Consider the following 27,993-nt stretch of genomic DNA (forward strand, 5'->3'; position numbering starts at 1 on the left):
AAATGCTGCCCGCTGTCCCCCTCTGCCTTCTCCAGCTCTCCTCCTGCACCTCAGCTCCCACTTTGCTGCTGGAGCCGTGCGGTGGCCACCCAGCCCACCAGCCTGCGCAGGCTGTGGTGAGCATATGGGGACGGGGAGGCAGGGGAGCTGAATGCTAGCATTGCTAATTTTCCACCTTATTGTTAATCAAAGCTATTGACTGTGATCACTCGCCATCATCGCTTCATCTCCTGGCAATTACGGACCCAGGGGACTTCACCTCTTTGCCGAGAGGGGATGACGGGGAGGGGGGACGACTGTGCCTTGGCAAGCAAGGGGGGCTGCTCTACCTCTCCTGGAGGATGGGGCAGGAGAAAGGGGTAGGGCTCCTCTGTGAAAGGGCAACAGTTACACAGCATAGGAAGTGGGATGCATTTTCTGAGCTGAAAGATGCTTGCAGAGAAACACTCAATTTTAATGTCACATTAAAAAAAGAAAAGAAAGACAGCTGGTCAGCTAAACACAAATGGACACGTGTTTTAAGTCTCCAAGATAAATTGCTGATCAAAACACCACAAAGCACTGTGAAGGTGACTCATAATAATGAACTAAATAATTCAAAGCAAAAAATAAAATAAAAACCCCAGTGGCCCTGAAAACAAAACAGCACAACCCAAAGGAATTTGTTATCAATATCACTAGATCTTTGGACTTGTCTGTAGCTGTGAAACTGCAAATTAAACTTTAATTATATTTTTTAATTTACTTTTGATGTTATGCGATGTTCAGTATATAACATCTAAAAAGCAACATTCGTATTTTGTTTAAAAAAGCTGCAAGAAGCAAATCTGTTCTCAAGATATCACTCACACAATAGGCTGCGTTTCTTCTTCTTGTTGACAGGTGTCAGACAATTTATTAATGATTTTAAAGACCCTGAATAGGAAAGATCTGTTTTACTCACACACACACACAGACATGTATTCTGGACTTTCATAATGACTGAAAGTAAATGTTCCTTTTCAATAAAACATATTTGCTGTTAAAAATCATCTTGGCTTCACAAAATTCCTAAAGCAACTATGTATGAAATTAAACTACAAAAAACAAAAGCAGTTTTTTTTTTGGACACAGAATTTTACTTACTCAGTCAATCTAATTTTTAAAATGGGATGCTGAACATTTATATTCTCCGTTTGTCTGCTAAGTACTCTTACAGAGACAGCATCCTTACAAATCCATAGCTTTTTAAAGGAATTCTTAAAGGAAAGCACAAAGAAAACCAAAATCCTCAGGATCAATCCAGTTGAAGGGACACACTGGAAAAAATATTTATTTAAAAAATAGTCAATTAAAAGAATTGACAGCACGCCTTTTAGATTACTGTTGTGCAAATTAAAAAAACAAAAAACAAAAAAACGCCGCCAAGATGGTGTTTCATCTTGGCAGATGAAAAAAGTGAAATATGTTCATTTATTGGTCCATTTATCTTTGCTGGCTCACTAATGGCCAATGTCACATACGTCTTTAAAGCCTGCTCTGAAAATTGCTGTAGAGTGATGGGTCCGACACTCCGCTTCTCCAGATTGTTCTCTTATTTGCATTCAAGGGTTGACTGGGTCAGAGTTTTAAATTTACAGCAGTAAAGGACAGAAGGATGGGACATTTTTTATTAAATGAAGAGGCAGAGCCTGTGCATACTTTCTTTTGGGCAACTGTCTATAGCCAACTATAGAAAGCTCAGACTGGGATTTCAAGCAATGAACCTGCCGATCGTCATTCTGAAAGATTAATTGCTTTCTAGGAGATTTAACTGCACACTACACAAAATGATTAAGAAAGGAGATGCACCGAAATCTCCTGGTGTGTTCTACATGAGAGCCTAAGGCATGCCGTCATGTGCAAAATATGATTACTAAATGAATTGGCCTGTTTTGTCCAAGATGCTCCCTATGACATGGCATTCCCAACAGTGGGCCAACCCTCTGCGTAGCAGACCTCTCACAAAACAGCCACTGCTAATGACCTTTAGCGAGGCTCACTGTGGGCTTTAAACATGAGCAGTCTCCATTTCAGGAACTCTGCATTTACTCCAGCCAACAGGACATGAGAGCAGAAGCTCTAAACCTAGGCTACAACTACTTGCAGCCGTTTAGGCATGAAAATCTTGCCTTCAGTCCCTGCCAGTGATGGAAATGAGAAGATTAGTCTCTTTTTTAACACTACTCATATATATATATGATATTTGCTAACGACAATACCCTTACTATTTATGATTCAAAAGCACACGAGACATTATTCCCTCTCACGTTCTTTGAGAAATGCTACTTTTCAGCCTGGTCATAAAGAACACAATACTCAGCTAATGCTAAATTACGTGTGGAAACTGCTCTTGCTAAGGAATATCACTGAAGTTCAGTACTTGCTATGGGTGAATTCTCCCCATTTCACTGAAAGATAACTCTGCACTCAAGTCTTGTATTTAAGGTTTTGGCCCCCTGCACTGAGCTGAATGCTATTCCTTTGCTTCTGAGTCCCTGTTAAAAGAAATAAGTACCATTGACTGAAATGGCACATTTCACCATTAGACTGCCACAAAGGCATTCTGTTGACTGTGAGGCAAAGGACCTGGATGTTAAGATGTGATCTATTTTCTCATTAATTCCTTGCTGTAGGATCAGCTGATTTTCCACTTGGCTTTGCTAAATATTATGAATAATTTTAGATGACTATAATTTTTGAACTAATTACCATGAAAAACGAAAACAAAACACAACAAAAATAACAACAAACAAACCAATAAGTGGAGGAAATGAATGTGATAGCCTGGAACAATTCACCTGATGTATGAAAAATTTAGAGCTCAGTCTGACTCAAAGCAGGGGCTGAACTCAGAGTCCCATCCCTCAGAGAAATGCCATAATCACTCTACAGCTGGGCTCTCGCCAAGTTCAGAATAATAAAAAGGGGTAGAGGTTTCACAGAACTGACAGAGATGTCCCTCAAAACAACCCTCCAGTAAATTTGTATGTCTTGGTTGAATATCTCTATCAGACAGAGGAATTTAAACCAAGGTCTCTGACATACCAACTGCTCAGAAAAGTCAGAAATAAAACTTACAATTTAAAAGATGGCTAATCAGTAATTGGTTGACTCATTAAAATATAAAAAAGAAACAAAAAGACACAGCATTTTGTTACACAGAAAACAATTTTTACTTTTAAGTATGTAAAACTTTAAATAAAAGGAGTTTTATTTTATATTTTTACTTTTTTTTTTTTTGAAGAGGAAGATGAAAAGTGAACCCTTGACCACCAAAGAAAAAGGGAAAAAGGAAAACCCCATTTTTTTTTATTAGTTGCTATAACACTTTTCTTTCACAGGAGAAGCATTTGAGCTATGCCTTATTTGAGAGAGGGAGCCCCTCACCATGATGAAAAAAGTCTCCTTTACTCTTTTCATGGCCATCTCTAGAGCCACCATTCATTCAGTTAGGCAAGTACCTTATGGCATTAAAAAATATGTATGTATATATATATATATATATATATATATATATATATACTTGATAAAAGAGTGCTAGGTTTCCCAAGAGTGAGTGGTCTAGATTCTTAGGGGAAGGGTTTCAGGTTTAGTCAGTGCAACCCAAGCACAGACACCACCTGTGAAGCAGCAGGAGGATTTGGCTTAATCACAAAAGTTCTGAACAGGTTTAAGTTGTCCAACTGAAGATGGATTGCACCAAAGATTTATGTCAATGTATGGAAACTTTTCCAATGAAATTTCCACTTAAAAATCTGTAACTTATTGTATTTTATTGGACTGCCACAGTAGCTGCTAAACACCATTTATGATTTCATTTACCCATCTTTAATTATGTTTAAAATTATCAGAAAATCCAAATCCTAAATACTTGCTTTTCATTGCCTTGCCTACTAACACCTTAAACCTATCATTCACATTTACTTTCACAGCTACTTACTTTCACATGCTTGGTGCAACCCTAGCCTCAAATATTGTATTAAACATTCTTTTAGACATGGCTCAACTATTTATATGAAGGTCTGTCATGGTTTTAGCTCAGACAGAGTTAATTTTCTTGACAGAGGCTCACACAACGGTGTGTTTTGGATTTTTGATGAAAACAGCGGTGATAACCTGCCGATGTTCCAGTTGGGGCAGAGCAGTGCTCACATAGAGCCAAGAACGTCCCAGCTCCTGGTGCTGCCCTGCCAGCGAGGAAGCTGGGGGTGCACCAGGAGCTGGGAAGGGACACAGACAGGACAGCTGGACCAGCTGCCCAGGCTGTCCCACGCCACGTGGAGTTGTGCTGAACAATAAATATGGGGTAAAGGAGGAGGAAGGGTGGACATTTGGAGTGATGGCGTTTGTCTTCCCGAGGAACCGTCCTACATGCTGAGCCCTGCTTTCCAGGAAGTGGCTGACACCTGCCTGCCAGAGGGAAACAGTGAAGGAATTCCTTCTTCTGCCTTGCTTGGGTGTGCAGCTTTTGCTTTACCTTGTGAACAGTTTTTATCTCAACCCAAGTTCTCACACTTTTACCTTTCTGATTCTTCCCCCATGCCACATGGGGAGAACAAGCTAGCAGCTGTGTGATGCTGAGCTGCACACTGGGGTTAAGCCACAACAAGGTCACCACTGATGTTTTTTTCCACCAGTAACAGAAAGTAATGCCACCAGTTACTGCTTCCTTCGTACCAGCGAGCGATGTCTATATGCCGTGTCTTACTGAAGATGCATCCTTAAAAGTCCCCAGATGATTCAGTATTGATGCCCCAGCACATCTTCCTCCTTGACACAAATAAATGCTGAAAAGACCTTTACAGGCACAACTTCTTTCCACTATAGGAATCACGTGTCTGAAATACTACAGCGATCACACTTTATCTGAAGTTAAAGCCACTTACTGAAAAATGTCTGACTACAAAACTGTTGCTTTATTTAATAGCAAAACATAAACTTCATTATTTTTTGTTAAGTTTCTCTGACTCTCACTATCATCATCTGCCGGGGGGTACAACATTTGGAGGAAACAGCATGAACAGCATTTTGCAAATGAACATTAATAAAAGATTAGGGTGAAGCAAATGAATATAAACTACTATCAATATTAGAATTGTGTTCTACAAATTGGATCGATTCCCATTGATTCCTTCCTAGTGATCTAGAGGAATTCAGGAAGAGACGTCAGAAAAAAACAGCTCTGGCCACAAACCACAGACTAAGATGAGGAAATAAATTAGTAGCCTGTTTTTTCAGTACTGTGATTTATTCTAGGCTTTCACTGGAGTTACATTAGAAAAATAATACAACATGTCTTAAGGGATACTTAATTCTATTTCTTAATTCTATTTCATTATTTGGTTATCTATAATGACAAAACATCTTATGTTATCAAAGCAAAGTTAAGTAAGGATAGTACTTAAGTGAGAGCTATAGTTTAAACTAAATTAATTAGTGATAATTCACTTCTATGAAGGGAAATAATACATAAAATTATACATTAATTCAGAAAAAATACAGACAAACTTTCCAGCATCTAGACCTATTCTTCAGATCTGAAATGAAAAGGAAAAACTTCAAGCTACGGGGAGAATTGGGAATAACCATGCCACCCTCAGACCATCACAGCTTTCCAAACACAGTTCTATATCAGAAGCCTATGTTGTGTATGGCTGACTAATCCGGAGAATATCCCTATCAATATCTCATATTAGGTGAAGGGAAATATTCTATTATTTTTAATAAGACTTAACAGCACAACTTTCTAGAGGTACACTCACATTCAGCCATCCCTCTAACTACTTTAAATCAGGTTACTTAAGGCAGTTATGACCCTTTTTACTAGCTGAGGATATCTGCAAGTAATTAAGGAGTTCTTCATTAAAATTTACACCGCTCAGCTGCCTCATCTTAAAAGTTAAGAAAGGTTTAAGCTAAGGGAAAAAGACAAGAATTTGTTCTCACATAACGGTTTTAATCTGAAGATTTGGCTCAAGTATATTGGAAATAAAAATGTAAGGATGCTTTTTATTAATGGCTTATACAAGTATAGTCTAGCAACTCAGTACCCTTTCTAACAAAAACGTACACTTACGCACAGGTACAGAGACATTATCGACTAGGCACATGAGAATTTTCTGTTGAGAACATATATACTTCATGGTGTAAAAAAAAAACCCCTTTGGGTCAGATTCATCTGAAACAGCTACAAATACAGCTTCTATTCAACCATTTGAGCACCTTTTTTCAATTGTCTTTAAAGAACAATGCATATTGACTAAAAACCTGACAGAAACCCGGTAATAAATGCTATTTAAACACCTTTCCTTCCTTTCATTTCCATGCTACATTTGATAACAGCCATTAAATCACTAAAAATTAAGCAAGGACTTCCAGCTATGCAAAAGCTTGTGGCCAGTAAGTAATCTCTTTGCCTCTCACATATTTCTTTTTGAAACAGACAGTAAACGGAGGAGCCCACAAGCACGTTGGGTCTGGCTGAGCTGGAGTTGTTTTTCTTCAGAGCAGCTGGTGTGGTGCGCTGTTTTGGACCTGTGACCAAGAGCACCGCTGGCACTGCACCAGTGGCTTAGCTGTGGCTCAGCAGTGCTCACATGGTGTCAGGGCCACATCTGCCTCTAGTTCTGCCCTGCAGGGATGAGCTGAACCACCCACACCATGTATTGACACGCTCAGTAGATAGGAAGGGAAGAGGATGGTGGGTTTAGGAGCAAGCCTTTGTTTTGCTTGGGAACTGGCTGGGCATCCATCCACCCCTGGGAGGTGGATGCCTTTGCATCACTTGTTTTGTTTTCTGTTTTTTTTTTCACTTATTAACTTTTTTCATCTTGGCCCAAAAGTTTTTCTTCTCTTTACTCTTTCTCTCCTCTTCCTCTGTCCCATTGGAGTGGGGCAGTGCATGAGGGGCAGTGTGCTGCTTTTCTCTCTACCGGGCTTCTCCCTGAGCAGCAGCTTCAGTGCAAGCCCAGCAAATGCATTCCATGTAGTACCATAATTATGTTTTTTGTTTGTTTGTTTGTTTTTTTTTAATTAATAAAGCATTACTTACTTTCCAATTCTGAAGTTGAAGTTCTATGTGGGATCCGTCATACAGGAAGCCACACAACCATGGCAACAATTCTGGCTGAACAGTTCTCAAAACCTGACATTTATCAGTGAGCACATAAGCATGCGCTATACGAAGGCTTTGACACTTCCTATCTTTTCTATTTAATTGTCCTCTCTGAACTTCCCCATCCTGCTTTCTCTTAGCTCTTTCCTGTACTTCTTGGGCCATCGCTTGTAGCCCTCTCCTGCTCTGCATCTGCTGCTATTTCTTTCCCATTCTTTCCAGACCAACCTGAAGACAACAGCCCCTTGGCTTAATGAAGTGGTGCTGGCAGCACATTAACAGGTGGCAGCTCAGCTGCTTTAGTTGCAGGGGTATGTAGGGACACATCACCAGCCTATATGAGGCACTACGGTTAATTAGGACAAGCAGTCATGTTCTAGGGAAGCACAAATGGATTTATAACAGGATTTTATTCTTTAAGGCAACAAGCAAGCTTTCTCCAGAAAATGCAGACTGAATGATTTATTTTGAAGTGCTTGCCAATCATCTTGACTGTGTTCAATACAACAGATGTGCAAGAGTGGGTGTGTGTTTCTTAAGAGGACACAACAGAACATCCCCAGCTGGAAGGGGCCCACAAGGATCATCAAGTCCAACTCCTTAACTTCTTTTCATATCAATATTTGCATTTTCCTTTCACTGGAAGTGCTGAACTTGACCTTGCTTTAGGGAATGTCCTCTCCCCTGTTGGCTCTCTTATTAAGTTTTCTTCCTTATGAGAACTAAGATGTTTCTCAGGTGAGTTCTGATGATTGTGGGAACCACTATCAACAGATTTAAATAACTGCAACCAGGTACAGCTGAAGAACAGGTTTCACAAGCTTCCTGTGCTATCCTCCAAACCCACTGGACTTCTCCTTGCAATAATCAACTAACCCCATGGTAATCACCTCAAGGAGACCACACCCAGTCCTCCGGGCTTTAACCCATGCATCTGCTGCTTCTGTTACTCTAGTTGTGTGAGGTTGCTTTGAGCCTGAATTATGCAGCAGCTTTTCAAATAGCTGCCCCTAATATAGTCGCTAAGAATCAGATTCATTTTCTCTTTACTATCGAACTGGAGCATGGGATTACCCCACAAACAGGAATTAAAGCTGCAAAAACCAACAATGCTTAATTACTCCTTATTTTCTTCAGTTGAGTGACGAACTTAAGGAAGCTGATGATTTTTCCTTGCTAATGACTCTGTCACGGACAATGAAACTTGAGGAACTAATTCAACACAGCAACCCCAACAGCCATGCAGCCACATGATTTAAAATAAAACTACTGTAAAAATTAACATTGGATTTACACAGCTCAAGAGCTGAGAAAGCTTTTCCTCATTCTCTTGCTTTTCTGTACACAGTCATCTTTTGAGTTGTCAAATATATATATATGAAATGCAGCTATGTCATTTACGTTTTATAAGCCTATCTGCAGAGCTCAGCATGAAGAATAATACTAAATCAATGTATATCAATGCTTTTTTTAAGAAAGAATGGATGTATTTACAGTAATTCACTGCCTTGCTAGGGAATACACTGGCACACTAAGCAAGCCCATTGAATCTGGTATAGCAGATAGAAAGTCACCTTAATACTACAAGAATCCCAGTCCCATTATTCAGGAAACACTCCTAGCGACATTGTTCTTTATTTTTTTATTCCTCCTTTTGCAAGGATAGCATTTTGAACCATTTTCCTATCACCTTTGCCAATACGTTCTCTACCTTGCAGTGGTGACTTCAGCCACACAGTACTTCCTGATCCCTTTAGCATACAGAAGTCTCACGGAAACAAATCCTGCTGTTGTTTCTCTGGGCGTTCCCTTCCTTTTAGAATTCCACAGCCCCAAACCTTTGGCTATGACACAGAAGCCTGCAGGTATGGCAGGCTCTGATGGCCCTCTCCCTTTCACATTTAAAGACACTTGTGTTCCATTTTAGCCTGTCTTCTGCACAAAGCAGAACCTGGTAACGCCACATCCTATGGGGTGATTTGATGATTAAAAAAAGGAGGAGGTTTTAATCCTGTCACGGTTTACTATTAAAATCCTTGCAGACTAAGAGGAAAGTAGTTTGGTTTTAGCATGTACAGTGATGATTTTGAAGTGAACACTGCAAACGAAAAGGCAAAATGCAATGTAAACAAGAGATGGAGCTGAAAAACACACCACGTCAATCAGTACAGCTCTATAAGAATAAATTTTCAGCAAGCTCCAAATGTCATCAAATCACACATACATAGGCACACAAAGCAGTAGTAAATCGAGTCTGTTCAGAATTCTCTTTCCTATTAATCTTCCAAGACAGTGAATTAGCTGGAGATATCAAATGATTCTCACTTGCAATGTAAGTTTTTTTCTTAATCCAAAGAACGTTTTCTTTTATCCATACTAATGGAGGTAAGTACTTCGAGGAAGGTTTTGTCTTTTGTTATTAGATCACGGGGGTTCTCTCTGAAAAGCTCTTCCTAAGAGCTACTGCTTTTATGCCACACAATGAAAAGCATTCTACAAAGGAGGTTTTTTAAAGTTTGGTCCTTGGAGAGAAGAGAAGCCATACAACAGGTGTTCTTTCTTTCTTTGTTTACCTGAGCTGACTACTCGCTAGTAAAAATCATATCCTTAAGAAAACAAATGACTGAGCATGTAAGCATTTGCCTGGAAAATTTGATATTACGCTGAAGTCCTTTCTTGTTAAAGCAGCAAAATGCTCCCATTGACTGTATTCAGGGCTCTGTTAGCACAGCTGTGAATACTTCAGGGAAACGGGAGAAAGAGCCACAAATAAAGAATTAGCAATTATTATCTCGGTCATAACAAAACATACACATATGTCCCAATCAACTTAAAAATTCAGCGTCTGAACCAGGAAAGTTTCATAGAATGGCAGTATGTTGATTTAATATTTCACAGTAGTACTTTAGCATCTTCCAGCTGGCAATCCCATTTCTCAGGGTGATTAATGTCAGCCTCAAAAGAATGTACCGGGTCAAAAATTACTTCAAGTTTATGAACTCAAACTCCAGACAAAATAGAACTATAATGAAATGAAATAGCCAAGGAGGATAACAATCAATAACTCTTCTATCTTGTCAGAATTCAGCTCTGCAAAATTAATACCAGATAAGAAATCACACAACACAGCAAGGGGTATTTGGGTTTACAAGGATCTTCAGATATCTCCAGATATTGTCAATTTGTAATATTGTGTACGTTGAACCCCAGAATTACTAGCTAGAGGCAGTAATTTTGAAACAAAATAAGACCTTCAATAGATCCATGGGAACTCCTGAAATAATTAGAGCTGTAACTGAAAGCGGAGAGCCCAAAGCAATAAAGAATGAACGCTGAAAAATGATATGCTTTAAACTACACAAATATGATGAGAACGATGCCAGTGTAAATAACAAAAGCATCCACGTCAAAATTGAGATGAATAAGAGTATCAAGATGGCAAAGACAGACCAAATCACATATTCATGCTCAAAAGTAACTGGACGTTTCAGATAAACTGCCCAATAAGACATTACCTTATAAGAAACTTTGTGTTGCTATCAGAAAATTTGTGTTGGTTTATGCAGAACAACATCAAAACAGCAAATGGAAGGAAACACTTATGCCACCTTTAAAAAGCAAAGCCAGAAAACTTTGGAGATCAGGAAATTAGACTTCTCTTAGTAAGGGACTCATTTATCATCACAGCAATAACTGAAAAGGGAAGTACAGATTACTAAGAATACACTGGGTCTGATTTACTTATAGAAAGTTTCTGAAGTATATCATTGCTGGCTAGGTCACAGCTTTAATATCTCCGGACTGAAGTACAACAATGTATAGGAAGTAAGGGTGAGAGCTCGAAGAAAGAAAAATTGCTTTAGCAACCCCCAATTGTTTGTTTGTCCTATCTTCATTAAATGTGTTGGTGCAGCTGCTTTGAGCAGGAAACAAAAAATACTTCTGAAGCAATATTACACATATCATATGTTTTGAGCATGATTGGTTCCATATTGTTGGGGCCCTCGAGTGCCTCTAGCAGAATTCGCCAGCAAATTTTAATGTGTCAACCTGGATAAAAGTCAAAAGTATTCTTATGGACTAGGGATCCGGCACAGCAACTCTAAGAGGGAAGGTGATGCTCTGGCTCCAGCCTGACCCCAGGTGCTCCCCCAGGGGTTCCTCCCATGGGCTCCTGGTGAGAGCAAGCTGAGCCCTGAGGTGGCCACCAGCCACCCTCCAAACTCCTGCATGCCCTGGTGCTCTCAGGGTCCCCCTCCAAATTTGCACAGTTGGAACCTCAACCCAGGGCTGCCCCAGCTCAGTGGCAGTGGGGTTAGCAGCCACCAGCCCATGCTGGGGCCCACATGTGGGCAACACCTTTCCTACCTAGCCATTGAGGGAACCTATAATCAGTCTAGGTTTTAAGTTGAAAACTTTAGGTCATTGCAACGACCCTTTAATATTTGCCCTTCAAATGAAAGACGTGGAACACAATATAAATGTACCATATAGAAGAGCATACCAGAAGATCAAGTCCCTAATAAATACGGAGCTGTAGAACCAGATCTGTGCATGTAGCCTATCCATTGCAAACAAGTGATGGCTCACAATTCATTCAAATATTATTATTACTGTTAAAGTTAAGGTAACAGTCTGGCTAGTTCAGAACTTCATCATATGACGATATTAAATAGTTCAAGTTATATGCAAGATGACTTTAAGTAGTGTACTAAGCTTCCACTATATAATAGACTGAAATGGAAAAACATTTAAGATTTTTACAGAGTTAAAATTTATTTCAGTGACTTATCTGGGAATACAGGTATGAAAGATTATGGAAAAAGTAAACCTAAGAGAACAAAACAAAAGCACAAGAACATAGAGAAAGAAAAGTATATTTAGCATATTAAAGGCAATTAATCATCTTTCACTTTCATTTTAGGAGGCCAGACTATAGAAAATTCCCAGAGAAACTCTGTAATTTCAGAAGGTGCTAGATATGAAAAAATGAGACTAACACATTGGATCAAATAACAAATCCAGCTAAAAACTGATCTGATATTGAACACTGGTTAGAAAGTAAAACAACACAAAGTAGATTGGTATTGTTTTATTATACCAATTTAACATCTCAACAAGAAAAAACTTGCCTCAAAAGATGGTGAGAAAATTTAATCTTTAAAACAAAAGAAACTATACTGAGTTTACCAAATAATTCCCATGACTCAAGCCTTACAGTTTATCTAACTCTACTGAACCTTGTGTGGTTTTTCTCTGACGGAGAGTGACCAAGGAGTCATACGATCTTGGATGCAAAATACTGGACTTAAATATGCTGCAAGTGTATCTAAATGCTCAAAGCTGAATACAACTGGAGTGTTAAGCAAGTCAGTGAAATAAAGTTCACGTCCGAGATAAAGGCTGTTTCAAGCGTACTACAACAAAAGCTTCTAAAATTGTTAAACATTTTAGAATTTTTTCTTAGCTATAAAATACTGAGCAATGAAAACAAACAGGAATTTGTCACTGGAAATAATGTAATGAAAATAAAAATAATCTAGGTTGTTTTCCCTATAGATTTTATTTTGCTCAACTGCTATATGGCAAATGGCTATTTCATTGCTATTTCATAGCTATTTCTGAAAATGTGTATAGTCTCAGATAAGAAGGCATTGACATACACAACATAAAGGAAGTCATGTTTGGTGATACAAGGTAAACTGGGCGAAAAAATTAACTCTAGACAAAGGCACAAACAAAAATATTTCCATAAGCATTGACTGAACATTAACTGGCATTACACTGATTGGCACTCATGCCTAAGAAGGCTCCCTAGGTAAGCTCCTGCCTAAGCTTTTCTCATCAGCTTGAAACTTGAACATAATTACATTTGACTAGATTCAGGCTGAGCGTGTCTCAGGGTCCTGGCCCCCCAGTCAGCCAAACCAGAGTCCTAGACAAAACTTTCACTGGTTTCCCTGCTGCCTCCAGCCACACGTATCTTTCTCAAGGAAACCAAGAGGTCAGAGAGAAGTTGGTGTGTGGTGAGATCTCAACCTAATATGGAGACAAAATGTAACTGCACCTCAGATCCGCTGGTACAGACATCGCTTTGAGACTTCTGCCACCTTTATTCGTGATTGTGGTTAAGATTAGCAAGTGAATTCAGAAGAGTCTGGAGAAGGATACCCAGCAGATGCAGACTGTGCAATAACAGAAACCTTGTTCTGTAGTAAAATAGACTAAAATAAAAGACTTTCAAGCCCTTCCCTATCCCAAATCAGCTGGATTTTTCCTACATTACATAATTTGAATTATTACTCTGAACATGAACTACACTTTTCATAAATCTGAATGACTGACATGGCTCCAATTCCACAATCTAAACAATCATAAATATTATTACAATTGAAAAAAAGATCAGAAGAAGAAAAAAAAAATCATATGATGATTTTTCTATCAGAATAGAATCAAAATTTAGTTGAATTTAAGCTGACCCCTCATTTATCATATCCAGTGGGCGAGTCAGTTAATGACTGTATTGATTCTCTTTTGTATTCATTTTTACATACACCATCCAACCAAGGTGAATGTAACCATAAGATATTAATTTCAGAGGAAAATATTTTGACAATAAATATTTGAAGGTGCAGTTAAGAATGAATATTATACAGTAGATTTAATGTACTGAAGTTATAGGGCATATCCGTTGAATTGTAGTGGGAAATACTGCATAATATGCACTAGATGATCCCTGGAAGTAGTGTATTACTAATAACTAAAACAGACTTCAACAGCAGTATATCAGCTGAGGATCTGATACACGTGAAGTGCCACTTTTACGATAAACTAAGGAGTACTGGGTTGCTTGGGAACCTTTGATTACTTGGAGAATAATGATGAAATCTGAGATCATGGTTACCCCAGCCTACCAGTATCTGAAGTTGAGAAGAGGGAAAATACATGCCATTTCTATGCACATCTGATTTGACAGGCATCATATGGAGTTTGTTTTTGTGCTTTCACTGAATTGTAAAGAACAGAGCACATGACTTCCACCTTAACATTTGCCTGTTTGAAGAAAAGTCGAGCAGTGAGACAAATGGAAATGATCCGTCTTTCAGAGGGAGAATGAATGCTCCACACTTTGTGCAATTGGCTTCAATCTGTGACTAGAGGTACAAAGCAGTCTGGACCAGTATGTAATTAAAACACAGCACAACATATCTAATACTACACTACAAACCAAATATGTCTTTTTAAAAATCCTGTAAGCAATGCCAGTTTTATTCATTTATTTCCCTCTCCCAACATGGAACTACTCTACCCTCCTTGTTTAATTGGCTTTTAAACATCACAACTAATGATCAGACCTTGATTTGCAGATTGAGTCAGTCAGTTATTTCATTATTCATGCTTTGAAAGTGTAATCTTTACACAGATCTTTACAGTCTTTTCCTCATTTATAAATCTCTTTCCATATAGCATTTTTTTCCCAATCAAGCCTAAATTTCCCTGGCATTTTTTCCAATGTTTCAAACTGGTTGATGATTTGTGAGCAGAAAACAAAACAAAGCTGAAGTCCCATCTTTCTGAAAACTGCGTTCACACAGGCTTCCATTAGATGCTGGAAGGTCCCCATAGTAAGGAAGCTGTGAGGTGATAGGTAAATTTATCTTACGATTTCTTTAAGCTCTGTGGAGAAAAGAAAAAGAGAGACAGAGAGAGAAGGGGCAAGAGAGCAAGCACATTTGGTTTAGTCTGTGGCTCCTTTTAAGGAAAAAATTGATTTCTTTTGTATTTTTATGACTTGAAAAACTGGAAACAGATATCTGAGGAAAACAGAACCAGATCTCCTGTTGCAAGGACACCGAGTAAAATCCGGCCGTTGTCTCCTGCAGTGCTCAACCACCGGGAAAACCCGGGCTCGCCATGAGCCCCCGATGGCTGCAGCTGGGGCCGTGAGCCCTGTGGAGGTCAGGGGGCTGAGGCAGCGCCTCTGGGGAGAGCCTGGCTGGGGCCCACGGAGCTGAGCTGCAGCTGCTGCTGCTGCTGCTGTGAGGGAGGAGGCGGGGAGGGGGAAATCCAGAATGTCTGGAGGGATGGAAACACCACAGTTTCGCTTTCATCCCTCCAATATTCTCAGAAATCGCTCTGGGGAGAAGAAAGGCATCACTTGAAAGTCGGATTGGCCTGTCTTTATGCTTTGCAGGCATCCACAGAGAGTGGAAATAAAATGATAACGACCAAACATTTAAAACAGTGCAAGCTGCTGCCTGGATCTCAGTGAAGTGAGCGCAACCAGATACACATTCCTTCAACATTGTGACCAGTTATTTTAGCCAATGGCACCAAAGAATAGGCAGTTACATGACAACGCCCTCACCCCAGAACAAAAATCCTTGCAAGTAAAAAGACTCTTGTACAGTCACGAAGCCACAAACTTGAAACTCAAGAAACTGTAGAAGTGAAGCTGCACAACTAACTGTTCTGCCCACAGCTTCCCCAGCCACATTTTAGTCATTAATTTCGTGACAATGCCAAAGTATTCTTCCAGCGCACAGAACAGGTGATGCTCGATCAATAAGAAACCATGAAGTATTTGTTTTCTCCTTGTTGTGAATACATATTCCAAGCACTGCTCTAAATAAAGATAGCTTCATTTTGCTAAGTGACCTGGCCTTATAGCCAGTGTAGCCCAAACCCTGCCTCAGAATTCGACTTCTTCCAAACCAACAAACTTGCAGACACTGCAGTTGGAAGTTCTGCAAACATGAACTAATACACTTTTTTCCACAGCTGTGTGATCTGAGGTGGCTCTGTTGTCATCTCCGCTTCAAACACTGAGGTCTGAAGTGCTGGGGTTCGAGTCAAGTTCCTTAGAAAAGTTTACTCTCTTCAGACTTTCACCATCAAGGCTTCCAGCTCCACAATAAAAGCCTGTAAAGCTGGAGCCAGTACAGGGAGAAGGGGACACCAGCAATGTTCCCACAGACTGACAATCTCTGCATTTTGGAGCTTTTCACCTGCTGTCTGACAGCATCAGGTGGACTTGCTTCAAGGTTCCTGCCTAACTGGCCCAAGGAGTCAGGCGAATGACTCTGCCTCAAGTGGGGGCACCTCCTACCTGCACGAACATTACTAGACCAATAAATAATTAGTTGATTAATTTACAAAGGAGCATTTCCAATTGCTAGGAAAGATCTGCTAAGTATGGAATACGTATGTCATTGCCCCTGGATGTGTTTAAATGATTTAATAGTTAATCTACAATATTCTGAGTAAGACTCAAATTTAACATCTACTTTTGCAAAAATACATTTAAATAATGCTATATGTGAACTTAAAAAACCTGGGTTTAGGTTTGTATGGCTATACAGACTTTGATGTCTTCTATTTTCTTCCCAGTTCCTCTCTCAACAAATCAAAAAAGTAAGTTCTATTGCCATTTGTATGTATGCATCTGAAAAAAATAAAATTAAATTAAATTAAAATAAAATAAATAAAATAAAATAAAATAAAATAAAATAAAATAAAATAAAATAAAATAAAATAAAATAAAATAAAATAAAATAAAATAAAATAAAATAAAATAAAAATCAATTGCTGAGGCAAATTTCTGCATGTGCTGCAGAAAACAAAACTATGCTGACGCAGGTTGATATTATATTAAGGAAACAGTTTATGACTGATTGGACTGATTGCTTGGGAAGAAAACAGAGGAAATGTTACTCTAGAGAACATTTTGACTCTGAATTTCGACAGCTTATAGAAAAAGAAACCTTCAGGAAAGACAAAGACATTTTGAAAGGAAGATTGCTAACCTGGAAGCCATCTCAGCTACTAAGTTTCAAATTTAAATATCTTAATCTGTCACTTATCCCATACAAATCCCATACAGGTATTAAGATGCAGACACCTCTGTGGATCTTTCTCGACTATTTATCCAGTTTATAAAACCAGAATAAAAGACTCCTAAGTTATAAAATATACATGCCCATAACAAATTGAAACATGCTCTAATGTCTCTGTTATTACTATAAACTACAGTATCAAAAATATTTCTGTGATAACCTCTGAGGGCTTCTTAACAAATTATGAGGGGCACAAATTTATCTAAGATATTTCTTAATTCACTTAAACTTCTTAAACACTGAAAGTTTAACAATTATGTAAGTACAACTCTTGTTATACTAATCCTGTACTTTGAAGAGAACATTGTATTTGCATTGTAATTACATCTTGAGAAACATCAGCTGCTGCACCCTGTGAAAGAAACACTTTTGTTAAGCCTAATTCACCACTGCTCCTGAAAGCAGGCACTTTGGTGAATGTGTGTAAGTATTCAGTGTTCTGTAAAATAATAGATTATTGCACGTAACACCATTTGTGGTTTGGAGGCAATGACAGTGATTTGCTTCTACATAAAGAGAAATATCAATACATTACGTATTAAAAATGTTCTTACTGCAGGCTTCTTAAATGGCCAAGTGACAATGTGGTCTTACAAACTCAACTTTCTTGGTTTGAGACTTCTAAACTACAAAATCTAACTACGCTTATCGGACATGAACATCACATCTTAACAGATCAATTTCTGTCTTTACTATAAACTAGTCACAAAACCGTTTCTGGTATTTCTGCTGTGGTGTGTACTACAGAAACCCCCTGCAGCACTCACACACGACATTTTGCAATACCACGCAGTGCAATGCTGGAACAATACAAGCTGGAAATACTTTCCTTCTTTACACACTCCCACTGAACGCAAACCCCACATTTGCAAAACTCTAATTAGCAGCTCCTAAGACAGTTGATTCAGGTCCAGCTAATTTGTACTAAGAAATGAACGGCAAAATGAGTTTTGTTGTTGTTGTTGTTGTTTTGTTTGTTTGTTTTTTCCTCTCTTTCTTTGCTGTTTTTTTTGTTTGTTTGTTTTTTTTGAATTTTCCATTACATAGGAGCACCTTGTAATCAAACAGCTCTGGGATCATGTCTGGGTGAAGAAACCACAACCACTTGCTATGTAATAGTTTAAGAAATTAATGACCTTTTAAATATATTGAAAAGTCTAATTTGGAAAGAATAAGTGATGATGCGGTCTAAATATTTTACTTCATTGAGTCTGGGCTAGCTGCAGTAATCCCATGTTACTCTGAAGACAAAGAATATTTTCCAATAAAAACCTTGGCATCTATAAATCCCACATGGAGTTTCCATGTGTCATTGTTGTATGATTAAATTATCTCACTTTTTTTTCCCCAATATATTTATATTGACTTTTTTTTTTTTTTGCCTGTTATTTTTCTTCTAAATCTAGGAGGAGGAAAGTTAAATTATTTTTGAATCCAGAAGCAGAGAAAAATAATTAGCTTAAAAAAACTCCAGCTACGGTCTGAAATGGCTTTTACAGGCATAAGAGGGCACATTATTAAGGCGTCGTGTTGTGGGACTTTCCATGGCTTGAGGCAAATGCTCTCCCCAGGTGAAGCTGAGGATCCAACCTTTCTCATAGTTTGAAGCTGCTGTTTCTAACCTTCATGGTTTGTTAGCCAGGTGACCTTCGACCTTTGATCCTGGAAAGACTATTAGCAGTGACTCCAGGAGATTTGCCTCAACAACATGGCTGTAGGGGTGCATTCACAGGTGTATTATAAATGCAATTTATCACATCATTCTGCAATTAATCACTGGGATATCATATACACTTAGAATGTGTACATATACACATATGTGCAAAGTGAATGTATTTATATATGCATGGAATAAAAATCGGCATTAAGTAGAGATAAGCCACACTGCATTCATAATACTGCTGTGACCTGCTTTTATGTGTTTATTCCCTACTTGATCTAAAATAAAAGAGTTATGCAGGTACTTTGCTTCAAGCAAGATCTTAGTGTTGTGGCTGGGGAAGGTTCTTTAAACAGTGCTATGGAAATCAATGACATGTGACCAATTTGACAAAATTCCCAACTCTTTAGATTACATACTGAACTTCAGAACTTGGGGCAGGTTTGACTGTAACAAGTGTAAACACTTCAACACCTGCCATGTTTGGGGCATTATTGTAATATCAATAATAAATAATATTCCAGAGCATAGAGGTGTTTAGAAGAACTGCCAGTAAGGAACAATAGTATTTCCTCTCTCTCTGTCACTGTAATTTCCACAGTTTGCACTTCTCCCTTCTCATCAATTTTCTCTGTTGCATTTCTAATTGTCTTTCTCTCTAAAAATTTCTCTCTAAAAAATAAAAAAGGCCAAAAGGAAGCTTTCTGTAGTTAAAATGTATCACCTGTTAAGTTCTGCTGTTTGTTGTAGTTGTAAAACCATGGCACACCTGGTATAGTAATGTCATATCTAGCTACGGTATTTGTAAACAAATCAGTCAATCATTTTTCCATTTAAATCATAACTGTAATGGAAGTGTATGCCTGAGACAGGAAGAATAGGGGATACGATAATAGAAGGTCCAAAGAAAATGACAAAATAATGTTCCTTAATGCAGGTAAGACAAAGCAGCAATGTTTAACTGCATTTACAGAATTTTAAATATATATCATTCACATGTAATGCAACATGATTCAGAACAGCTGACCTTTTCTTACAAAGAGTGAAGAAATGGATTCCCCTACTGACAACTGCAACTTAAAATGGCTCCACTGACCTAACTGTAACATGAACCGAACGCCCCATCTTGCGAAGACTTTTGTGCTTTCTATTATGTGCTGTGAGAAGTCTCAGTGACCTCATGGCTTAGAAGGTTAAGCAGGCAACCATGCCTTCTCTTAACATTTTAGTTGACTTGTGGTGTAGCAAATGAAGAAAGAAGAACTGTCAAGACTGAAACTAAGCATTTTTGTTCAGGGGTCAATTATCTGGACTGAAAGGAAGGGAAGGATGGAGAATAAGAGTAGAGTCACGAGGATGGAAGAGGGCAGAAAAAACATTTATGGAGAAATAAGTTCTAGCTGCTGACTCATTGAAGCATTTATCAATAAAGTGCACGAGGATATTCAGCGTACAGATTCAGTATGCATCTGTGACTGCTCAATAGTTCATGGATTAAGAGCCACAGACACAATTAACAGCCCTCCTGAGCTTTTAAATTCTAATGGCTATCAAGCCTGAAAGTTTCTCTTTTTTCCTTCAATAAAGTTTATGGGTTGTATAACATGCATTTAAAGACTCTAGATAGTTCCTGTACCCTATTTTGGCTGTATGGTACCCTTTGGTGATATTACTACATAACCAACCATGAAGAAAGAGGAAAAAAAAAAAAAAAACACTTTCCAGACTATTTTTCCAGCTAACAAATAAATATTTAGTTTGTATAACAAATACGTCCATTAGAACTGAGGAAAAGACATAAACCCTAAACAAGCATAAAACTTGCCTTCAACCTTCTGCTCGTCTCATTCCACAGTTTCTACTTTAAGACAGCAACAGAGACAAATCATCTCTGTAATTTTTTCCATCATCATTATTGATACAATTGTATCATTTACACCACCACCATCACCACAATTTAAAGCACAAAGACAATGAATGCACTCCTTCATTACATGGTCTCCAAATATGCAGCAGTAGAATATGACACATAAAACATCACTAGTTCAGCAGAACATTGAACACGTAGTTAGCCTTATCCCTTAAACAGCAGTTAAGCATGTACCCCCATTTAAGTATGTTTAAACTATACATTCATTTCAATGAGATTTAAGCACATGGTTAACAGCAGCTGTATGCCTTGCAGAACAAGGATAAAAACAGTATGAAATTATTATTGGTTCTACATTTTAATTTTGCTATGTCTTTTAAGACAGACTTTGAAAATGGTTTGTAAATACATTCATTTATTACTGCATGTTCACTAGTAGACTTGTGCTGCGGAGTCCTATAATATTACAGAGCAGATTCCTCATGTTATTAAAAAAAATCAAAATACATATTATATGCAATGTCTTCCCTGTAAAATGATATGCCAACTTTCATAATTGTTTGCTATTCTCTCTTTACAAAAAATTGGTATCTTTGAAACCTCCTAATTACAATAACAAATAAAAAGTCCTTTTTAGTAATAAGGAAGAAAACTGGCACAGAATCATAATAAAGAAAAGCCAGCTGAGAAGCCTGCTACAAAACAATACTATGCATAATTGGTGTTTAATTATGCAGAATTAACAAATGGCAGCAGCACTGGTTGTATTACTTGACCAGGGCTCTTTGCCAAGTCAACAAGCTGGTTTTAATGTAGGAAGTAACCCATTCAGTTATCTGGCGCCTTTGAGCAGGGCCCCGACTGCTGTGTTCTCCATCTGTGTTGCCAGAAACATTTAGCAGAAGAAAGAAATCTGTTGATTTGCTAAAGCAAGATAAATTTCTGTCATTGATATGGGTGAATGCACCAATAAAATCATAAAAAAGTTTTCTAAACATTTTATTCATCTGGTGCCAAAGATTTAGTAGCACCATGAGCGCTCAAAATACTAATTAGTATGAATTTTCAGGGTTGATACGTTATACAATAGAATATTGAACGTTTATTTGAATACATTATGTCCACTAACCCCTCCCCTTTACATGCACACATACTTGAAAGTATTTAAAAACATGCTTAAATATTTATGTCCTCTAGAGCATCATTACTTAATTTTCTCCTATGGTAAGCAATTAATTTGCATTTTGAAATGAACACAACTATGATGACACATATGAGAGGTTCCGGCAGAGCGTCTGCCAGAGCCCCCACTCACAGCCGACCCCCGTAACAGCACTCAGTGCGGTCCTTGCCACCAGCTCCTCCAGCTCCCTCCTGCTGCAGCCAGCTGTGGCCACAGGGCTGGCCTCATGCACCCATCACAAGGTGTTCTGACCCCGCAGAGTTTGGATGCACTTGGAAAAGCCTTCCAGGATTAAAAATGGAGAAAGAACAAAAACCCCCGGGGAAGGGGAAGGCAATAAAAACTCTTGGGAGTGCCCCAAAAGCATGCAGCACTCTGCCCCTGTTCCTTCTGAACTTCACTTTTATGCTTAGGTTTCTTTGAGGGTTGTCACCATAAGAACTGCAGGAGACATACTGCCAATGAGTGAGAACCTTCAGTGAGAAGTATATTGATGCATATATTTACATTGCATAGAGCTGTTTGCAGGAAGGCAGCAGACTTATAGAAAGCCATGGAAAGAGAAGCCAATTGTGTGTTTTGATAGTACTGGGAATACGGATTGGAAGTAAGCAGATGGGAGAGTCTCTGTCAAACAAACTTCTCTATAGATTTGCATAGGTACAGGTTCACTTTAATAGCTGGAGCTGGTGTTAAGATCCTGACTAGTTTTCACTTAGATTAGGGTTGAGATGAGAGCAAGATATGTGAGCTAGTCTCTTGTGAATTCTAGGGGAACAGCTAATTTTGCACAATCTTTCCCACAAAGAGTCAATGTCATAGGAGTCTGGTTGCAGATGAAGAGAAACTAAGAGCAGAGAGATTTGTCTTCTGCTTTCAGTGCTTTCCAGGATGACAGGGTGCTCTCAAATCCAGGACACCAATCTGAGTGGCACAGAACTATATGAGGGCCTCTTTCAGATCCCAGAAGCAGTCCCCCCTCAAAACCAACAGGTTTTAGGATTTAATGCTCATTTTAAACCCCACCCTTACTGGCAAAGAACAGCAGTTTTCTCATTCCTTTATTGCTACACTTTTTCAATGATATTCAGCATCATAAAAGCTGCATGTTATGTTTGGAAACAGAAAGAAAAATAAAAATGCCCCTCTGTGTGTGTATCAGTGTGCGTCTTTACAAAGCTGAGCTATTTCCAGCACAAACACAAGTAAATCTGGACATCCTCATATACTCTATATTTTATAGGCCCAGTAAAACTTGGTCAAAATCCACTTAAACTTGTCGGTTGTGTGACTTAACCTTTAGGGTAGATTAATTAGATTAACAGACCACATACTGTAGATTCCAGTACTTCCTCAATGGCTATTAAATTACACAGAAGGAATTATGTTTTAGAGCCCTGCTTCCTTAAATCAAATTCCAGCCCTGTCACCTTTCTTTCATTTATTAGACTGCAAAGCTCTTGTTCCTTTCGTAATAAAAACTGAACCTCTGCTAAATTCCATCCTTAGTACTTGAAGTTACTCATGATTATTGTGCTTAGGATCAGATAACTACAAAATCTGAGTCTAAACTGGGAGAACACAGTCCATAACAGATATCCTACCAAAGGAATGAAAAGGTGCCACGTAATTTGTGCAGAGGCAGGGGGTGGCACAGTACCCCTCAGCTACAAGCCGTGCCCCTTGCAGACCAGAGCAGCGGCTGTGCAGAGTGGGTGCCAGCGGGGCAGAAGGGTGGGCACTGGCTGGGAGTCTGGCACGATGCAGAAGAGGCCACTTCAGTTCTCACCGTCATGACTGATAAGGCCAACGTGCAGAACGCCTTCTCATTAAGGCACTGCCGTGGGTAAAGAGGGCTCAAGAAATACTTCTGCAGCTTACCCAGCACGGTTGCTTTTTCTTTCAACCCGTCGTCCAGGCTGACAATGAAGATTTTGCACACCTGTCGTGTATTCTCAGACACTATGGAGCCTGGCACGCCCGTAAACATGAGGAAAATATCCAGTCTTTGCCAGAAAGTGTCAGAGAAACAGTATACACGTGACACAATGCGGCCAGTCAGCCGAAGAGAAGAGACAAGGTTCTGGGCTTACTTGCACTTGCATCTACCTACAACCCGTCTTCCATTTTAACCTGTGACACAAGAACGTGGCTACAGACACATCACCTACCGCACGCTCGCTGATGCGCACTTTTCCACTCAAATGCCAGCACGTTAACTGCTGTCAAAACTGCTAGAAACACTCAAAGAGTTCACACAGAAACGTTGGTGACAAGGTATTTTTTTTTTAAGCCAGGGGGTTGTCTAGACTAGCTTTGAGTCATGCCTCCCAACCCAGCGTGCCCAGCCTCAGGCTCCACGAACACTCCCAGCATCACAAACAGCGTTTGGGATCATCACAATAGGCTGCCGGAAAAGCTTGTAAACATCAAGACTTCACAATCCCCTCTTTCCCCGCAGCTCATTTCTGCTCTGTGATATTACATATTTCTACAGTCTGTGCCCAGCCTTCTCAGGGCCCCCAACAGCTGGTGTGGCTCCTTCTGTGCTGCCCACACTGCCGTAAGCACGCTCTCACCGCCCCCAACGCATCCCTGCAGCCCCATGAGCAGCCAGGGCAGCACGCGGCTCATAGTGACAGGCCGATTAGCTCTGAGGGCAGCAGCTCGCCCACAATTGTATTTCTCCAAAACTATGTAATTAAACCCACAGAGCTTGAGTAAATAGCAAAGCAATCTTGGGGAAAGGGCTTGATGAATACATACAAAAGAACCCTTCACCTTTATTTACAGCGTGCTAAAAGCCACCTGTTTATATACATTTTTAAGACAGAAATTTCATTTTGATCCAAGTAGGCAGACAGAGTCTTTAAGCTGTGGGAAACAAAGAAGGTTTGGAACAACAGATGCAGTAGCAAACCATGACAACCAGCACTTGTGACCAGGTAGCAGAGCCCAGGAGGTGTGCCTGATGAGGCAATTAGGTGCAGGGGATGCTTGTCAAGAGTGCCTTGCATCTTCAGGCAATCTGTTAGAGGGACTCTGACAGAGCCTACAGAGGAATCCAAAGCTGCCCCAGCTGCTCAGAACTTCAGGATACGAAGTGAGCACCACGTTTGGTGCAAAGCATGACAACTTGCAAAGATTTCTTACTGCAGTCATTGCCAGTGGCCAAAAAATTATTTACATACCATTATATTTTACATTGCATTTTTGCACCCTGATGATGCTGACATCTTCGTGCTTTGCACAGAAGGAAGAGCCTGCTTATTTTACACTGTCTGTTCTTGCCATCCTAATTTGGATGCCATCTACTGCTGAAGAACCTTCTACAGTGAGAAGCTCCTCCGCAGTGATTTCAGGCATCTGAACTACAGCTATGGGCTGGAAGAGTCAGTCCTCATTTGTTAAGGACGTGTCAGCTAGAGATAAGCAGCTGAAATTGCATACCTAAAATTGGTGATCTTATACTGCAGTGTAAATAATGTAAAAGTGGGTCTGCCCCCAAACACGGTTCTAAATAAGAAAAGAAGGAAAACAGAGGCTTTAGTTTGCTATATGACACAAGTTAGCAGAGAGGGAAACAGTAACCACAATGTCAAGGTCTATTCTGCATTCACCAGACCCCATTTGCAGTCAAAGGCCTTTGTATAACCACATTTAGAAGTTAAGCAAAAAAGAAAATCTTACCATGAATATTGCAAAGAAAAAAAAATCTCTTTCCCTTCCTTGAATCCTGAAAAAATAAAATTCTTTTATGCCTTCACCTTCCCACTTAAGATATACATTTGCATTCTGAACTCTATTTTTCTCCCATTTGATTACCATACTGAATCTGGGGGAGAAAAGCACATGGTGAAAGATACATTCTTTGAATGAAAAAAGGAAAAATTCTTAGTGTCACAGATGGCTGTCAGGATGAAATGAAGCTTGTGTCTGCTGAGGGAATCAGATGCTAGTGTGAAATCTGAATAGAAAGGAACATAGCAGAAGGCAACATTTCAAAAGGAGTGTAGCACCAACTGGCATTGTGAGGGTTAATTTACTGCCAGGAACTGCTGGGCTTTTCATTCTCAGTAGACACACAATGGAAGATCCCAAAAGTACCCATCATAATCACAGATGCCGGGGATTAATGCTAAAATGAAAGCTTCATGAATATTAAAAATATCAAAACTGCTAATGATGTAGCAGGGTTTGGAATAACATCCAATCTGAAAATCTAAGAGTGTGCCATGCAGACATAGTGAGACACTGTCTTTTTAAAACTGATTAAACCTACTCAATTTGTAACAGAAAGAGGCTTATGCATATTAGGAGCTGAATTGACTGCCAAACTTTACAAATTGCACAGGCTAATTACCATAATTAAGCCTTGGATTGAAGAAGAAAATTCCATTTATCTCAGAATGACTCAGTGGAACTTCAACAAAGAAGGCAATGTACATCAGATGTATTCCCCCCCCCCTTTTTTTTTTGCCCCTAAGTGGTGTTTCAAAACCAGTAGTGAAAAAATAATCAAAGTGACAGCATAGAAATACTTTTGCTTGAAAATCAGAAAAAATGAATAATTTAAGGATCTGATTTTGGAATTTGCAGTAAATACTCCTCCAAAAACTAGTGCAGTGAAAAAAATGTTATATTTTTCAAATATAAAGTCTGAATTACAAGGTTATGCAAATCCACATGTATTTTATGACCTGAAGCCACATGCAATTCCTGTAACTATGCTTCATCAGTTTCCTGGGGACAGCACTGCTCAGTAGTTGACCCATTGGACTCTCCTGCTGCTTGCCTCTCTCATGCCAAAGCCAGGAAGTTTTCTTGCACGATAACAGCCACCACATTTTAAGAGAAAGGTAACATACTATTCTATGACTTCGAGCTGGATCCAAAGCCTTCTATTAATCTCACTTAAATTTGCATCTTGTCTTTAGGGATTGCTTACTCTATTAACTATAAAAGCTTTGAAAAAATTGTTATGGGATATGGAAAAATCTCTCACTAATAGTATTTCCTTTCCTCTCCCCATCTAGGAAGAAAATATAATATGAAGGTCTTCCTTAAGCTCACCTTGGGTTTTAAGTCACAAATGTATGAGACCATACACACATACACAGACATCACGAAAAGAAGAATTACAGGATAGTGGGGAAGTATTAAGACTCCCATGGGAAATGTGACTGACTTTTTGCCCATCAGTTACATCAATTTTGTTTGCATTTATCTAACTTTTGCTCCCAGGATGAAGACGATATCTACACATTTTCAGGTCTCTTTACAGTATGCCTTGAACAAAATGGTCCTTTAAAAAAAATATATATGTACAGATTCACTTCCATAAAATAAAGCTCAAAAGCAAATAATAAAACAAACAAACAAAACCACAAGGCAAATTAAAATCACCTGTGTTTCCTTCACTGTAGAAGTCAGGCTAATTATAGTAGGTCTGCCGTTATGGGCATGTTGTAAACACTTGTAAAAATAAATGTGAATTAACAGACTAAGTGAGCATATTTAAGAAAAAATAGACAGAAACACAAAGATCTTCATGTTCAAACAATATTTCATTCAGCTGTAACATTAGAGTGATCATGGGGACACCTAAACTGACCTCTGCAAAGAGAAATCAGCATAGCTGCATTTAGGAAGTACATGAATTTTCTGGAGCATACGCTTATCAAAAATTCACTAACATTATAGAAGAACATATCCACATGTGAGCATGTAAGATAAGAAACTACCAGCTATTTCTAATCCAGTATTTGCATCCAGCAAGAATGATTCAAATTTTTGATTTGCTATTACTCAACTTATTTATACAGATCATACATATCTGCCTCTATGCAATGCTAATCTCATCTAGTAACTAAGACACAGAAAGTACCACTGCATTTGCTCCTTAAGGAATCTACAGAAATGATATGACAAGACCAGACCATGGATACTTTTACAGAAATCTTTCATCTATGCATGCCATGCTTTACCCTCTCTGACATGACTGCTAATGCAACCAACTCAGAGATAGCCATCAGCTGAAATTCCACACTATGCAAACTATCCTGGCAGGAAAAAAAAATAATAAAATACTCTGCATTCTGAATAATCAGAAGGGATTAATTTCACATACTCAAAATTAAGTTTATGTTACTCTATGTGGAGACAGAAGAAAGAAATACATGTGGAGCCCCTGTAGTCATGCTGAATTTATAGGACTGTGATATGTAAGTAGTTATGTTGAAGATGTAT

General features: G+C 38.9%; 1 protein-coding gene and 1 long non-coding RNA gene across 3 annotated transcripts in view; one reads left to right on the forward strand and one right to left on the reverse strand.

Annotated features, from left to right (window-relative positions):
- Window positions 1-27,993, reverse strand: part of ROBO1 (roundabout guidance receptor 1) — a 697,351-nt gene that overhangs the window by 381,241 nt on the left and 288,117 nt on the right. The window lies entirely within an intron of this gene.
- LOC310892619 overlaps window positions 50-27,993 on the forward strand; it is a 72,797-nt gene continuing 44,853 nt past the window's right edge. Inside the window, exon 1 of the long non-coding RNA XR_014578253.1 lies at window positions 50-27,968. This is a non-coding gene — a long non-coding RNA (uncharacterized lncRNA). The remainder of the gene's footprint in view (window positions 27,969-27,993) is intronic.

This window comes from Anser anser, assembly GCF_964211835.1.
Source record: "Anser anser genome assembly, chromosome: 1".
In the NCBI taxonomy this organism is placed as follows: Eukaryota; Metazoa; Chordata; class Aves; order Anseriformes; family Anatidae; genus Anser; species Anser anser.